Genomic DNA, 4,540 nt, shown 5'->3' on the forward strand with positions numbered 1-4,540 from the left:
AGGAACATGGGCCGGGGATATAGCTCAGCGGCCTAACCGCCTGCCTGGCAAGCACAAGGTCCTGAGTTTGATTCCTGGTACAAAAAAAAAAAAAAAAAGGAACAAAAGTAACAATGAGAGGACTCCTTTGGAGGTATACATCATTTCTGTCACCTGCTTGGGTACAAACCTCCACTGCCTGAACCACAGGAAACAAAGTCCCAGTGACCTGGGTCCCGCCTTCTTGTGACCCTGCCCTTGAGAGGCACCTACAGCCGCCTCTGCATGCTGTTCCTGACTTGGGGTGTGCTTCCCCCGACTTTCCTGCTCCGAGGTCCCCTCCTCCCCCCAAGCTGCCCTCCGTGGACAGCACTTCCACGCTGTCCCGAGGACCCGTCTCCTAGAATAACCCCCCTCGTCTGGTGCAAAGCATCTGGGGACCTGCTTGGGATGGGAGGCGAACACATAGGGCGCCCACTGTCCACGCAGGGCTGAGGCTGCCGTGGGGCCTCCCCTCGTGTGCCTCCCACTGCCGATGCCTGCCCCGGGGGAGCTGACTGGGACGATTGGGAGCTGCCCAAGGAGAGCCCCAGCCTTCAGCTGCACCCCAGCCTCGCTGACCCCTGGACCACAGCTTGGGGGAGCCCTGAGTCCAGGACCCAGCAGGGCTGTACCCAGATTCCTAACCCCCCAGGGAAAGTGGGGCTAAATCCCTGTGGTTTTAAATTGCTACACAGGGGCGGGGTGTGGGGCCACAGATAGCAAATAGAGCGGCAGCCTCCCCCACGTCCTCTAGTTCGAACCCAGCTTTATTTTCCTGGGCGGCAACAGCTGCCTTCAGTTTGTCCCTGTCCCCAGAGGCCAGGCTGTGCACCTCAGTCGTCTCTGTGTCCCCAGGCTCAGCGTAGGGCTGGGCTTTGTGCAGACTTGACAGGGCGGGCACCGAGCAGGCACTGGAAGCTCAGGGAGGCCAGGGCGGTCTCAGGCAGGGAGGCCGGTCACTCGGTCCCAGCTGTCCCCGGGGGCTCCACCTGCTCCAAACAAGCCCCGGGGACCCTGATCTGCCATCTCTCTTTTTTTCAGTGCTGGGACTTGAAACCAGGGCCTTCTCACCGAGCTACATCCCCAACCGTTTTTATTTTTATTTATTTTAAATTTTGGGATAGGGTGTTGCTCAATTACCCAGGCTGGACTCAAACTTTTTTTGTTGTTGTTTTGAGACAGAGTCTTACTGTGCAGTTCAGGATGGCCTTGAGCTCACTGTGTAGCTCAGGCTAGCCTAGAACTTGCAAGGAACCTCCTGCCTCAGCCTCCAGAGTGCTGGGATTACAGGTGTGCGCCCCCATGCCCAGCTGCTTCCTTACTTTATTCTTTCTTCTTGCAGTGCTAGGGATGGGACCCAGGGTTTTGCATGCTAGGCAAGGGCTCTCTCTTTGCTCCACTTTTTTTTTTTTTTTTGAGACAAAGTCTTACTATGAAATTTAGGTTGGCTTTGAATTCATTGTGGAGTCCAGGCTGGCCTCAAATTACAGCGATCCTTCTGCCTCAGCCTCCCGACTGCTGGGATTACAGCGTGTGACACCACACCTGGCGGCCCCATTTCTTTAGAAGGGCTCCATGGAAAAGCGCGGTGAGCCTCTGGCATCACTCAGACCCTGAAGTTCCAGCCGTCCTTCACCTTTGGACCTAAAGCTGGCTTTTCTACACTGGGTGTGGAGATTTGCTAAAGGGCTCACTGAGAGTCATCTAATTTTCATGCCCTTATCAGACACAAAATAATTTTCACACAATTTGATAAGAAAAGAATCTTACTTCAGCCCACGTGTCCCAGATTTTGTTTGGAAAATGGTCCCTGTGCCCGTAAAAAGGAAAAGGCTGCTGAGTCCAGTCCCTTCCGGGCTTGTCCCCAACGGGTCCCAGGCCATGCCAGGGGCTGAGCGGCCGGGGCCACTTCCAGCAAAAACACAAGGTCCTGCTTGGAACCCAGAGCCCCGTCTGGTCTGGCAGGGCTGGCCCCGGGCCCACTCTGCTGAGCCGTTTCCTCCAGACTGGGCAGTTTCCTGTCCAGAGGGACTGAGCTCACGCCCTGCCAGGACGACTGGGTGCTGTCCTAGGGAGGGGCTCCCCGGGCACCGCCCCCGCCCCCGGAAGGTCACCTGTGCCCCTTGTCCCGTGGGTGGCCGTTCCTGGGATGGGGCTGAGAACACCCATCCAGCCTCGGGTCCAGCCAGCTCCTAGTGGCCACCGGGTGGCCGTGGTGGCCTTTTCAGGGAGTAAAGAGCCCCTCGGAGCCTGAAAGCCCCCAACAACCTTCCAGGGCCTCACTTCCTCTGGAGACAGCTGGGGATCACCAGAGGGACAGAGGACAAACTCACTCTTGGGCCCTGCACCTGATCCCCACGGAAAATGTGCTTTGGCTTTTCCCCTGAGGAGATCAGCTGAAAACAGTGACTTTTCCTGGGGGCCTGCAGATGCCCCGGGAGTAACTGAAAGCAGAACAGATTCGCCCTTCACATTCCCGGAAACCCTGGGTCAAGTCCCTCCAGCCCGGCTTGCTCCTCATTTCCGGGTCCAGAAGCTTTGGGTTCCAGGATGATTAGTCCTGCATTTACCTGACCTCTTCCATCTGCTTCAAGGGAGGACAAGGACATTCAACTGCCCAGGGCGCCCAGAGGTTGCCAGTCCTCACTCTAACTCTCTGGTCACCTTGGCTTTTGGCAGAGCTTCCAGGACCCTGACGCAGCTCAGAGGCGCTCATGTCAAGGAGACTGCCACTCAAGCCAGAGGGCGTCTCTCTCCAGGAGATGCCGGCCTGCACAGCCAGACTGAGATAACCACCCAGCGCCCGGCCAGCCTCAGCAAACCCATAAAATGCGGTCCCCTTGCTAGGGGTCGGTCTGAACCTCTCCATCAGAGCAGTCTCCCTTCAGCTCCCCCAACTCAAGTCCCTTCCTGTTGTCTCTTTCTTTCTAACTCTGTCTCCTCGATCAGCTTAGGGTTCTTACTGATGTATCCTGAAATGTTTTCCTGTAATGATAGGTGGTGTTTATCTGTAATCCCACCACTCTGGGAGGCTGAGACAGGAGGATCCCTTCAAATTCAAGGCCAGCCTGGGCTACACAGTGTGTTCAAGGCCAGCCTGAACTAAGTCCTGAGAGCCTGTCTCAAAAAAAAGGGAACCTGCCTGGCCAAGTGGAGGTCCCCATCTCCTTCCTAGGGGGACCACATCAGACACCACTGTTGTGACACTTGACACTCCTCACCACTCTTAGACACAGTCTCCAACCCCAGAGAGGCCCATTGGCAGGGAGACTCCTCCGTGCTGTTGGCCTCTGCGGGGTTGGGGCCCTCGATCCCCACAGGCCAGAGGCCTGGGCCAGGAGAGCGTGCCTGCTGGGGAGCCTCAGGTCACCTTGAGAGACGTGGGTGGAAACACATCCCAGGGCCTGCCAGGGGCAGCCTGGCTGTGTGCCTCGTGCCCGGGCCTGTTGGCTTCCGGGCCCGAAATCTTCAACCTGAAGCGGGGACAAAGAGCATGCAGAACGGATGGGCCCTGGGGTCAGACTGCCTGCGGGCAGATCCCACCACTTACTACATGTGTGCCCTTTTTTTTTTTGTTTTTTTTTTCCAGTACTGGGAATCGAACTCACGACCTTGAGCTTGCCAGGCAGGCGCTGTGCCACTGAGCTAAATCCCCAGCTACATGTGTGCCCCTGAGCAAGCTACCTCACCTCTCTGAGCCTCAGTTTTTGAATCTGCAAAAAGGGATAATAGTACTGGGGCTGATGTCAAAACGGACTAGGGTAATAAAGGTTCTCAGCACATGTTAGCGCCCCATCCCGTGGAGGGGCCCCTTCCCACAGGCTCAGGGAGGGGCAGCACTCGCCCAGAGTCACACTGAGGGCAGGCAGAGGGGCGGGGGCCCCGGTGATCGACTTTCCTGACTCTGAACTGGGCTGAGAGGGGAGGATCTTTATGGTCTCAGGCAAGGTAGGCTCCCGAGCTGGGGACCTGAGGGCACCACAGAGGACTGCGAAGCTTTGCACCTTCATCTGGGGTGAGAGGGGACCCAGGCACCGTGCAGCCAGCACTGCAGGTGGACGCCAGGCCACACATCCATCCCACCCAGCCTCACCTCCTGGCCCACACTGAATGCTTTTTTGTCTGAAAGGGGTCTGTCCGCAGGGGACCTGGCCCAGGGCAGCCCTCCAGAGAGCTGTGTGGTCTGAGAAAGTCCTTTCTGACCTGCATGGTGATGCTTGCCTGTCATCCCAACACTCAGGAGACTGAGGCAGGAGGATCTCCTTGAGAGGCCAGCCTGAGCTATAATACATAGTGAGTGCAAGGCCAGCCTGAACTGTGAAAGCCAAAAAACAAACAAGAAAAGTTCTCCCCTCCCCTCTCCTCTCCTCTCTTCTCCTCTCCTCTCTTCTCCTCTCCTCTCTTCTCCTCTCCTCTCCTCTCCTCTCTTCTCCTCTTTTCTCTTCTTTTCTCCTCTTTTCTCCTCTCCTCTCTTCTCTTTTCTCCTCTCCTCTCCTCTCCTCTCCTCTCCTCTCCTCTC

The sequence above is a fragment of the Chinchilla lanigera genome, unplaced genomic scaffold, assembly GCF_000276665.1.
Source record: "Chinchilla lanigera isolate Chin_1 unplaced genomic scaffold, ChiLan1.0 scaffold00126, whole genome shotgun sequence".
Lineage (NCBI taxonomy): Eukaryota > Metazoa > Chordata > Mammalia > Rodentia > Chinchillidae > Chinchilla > Chinchilla lanigera.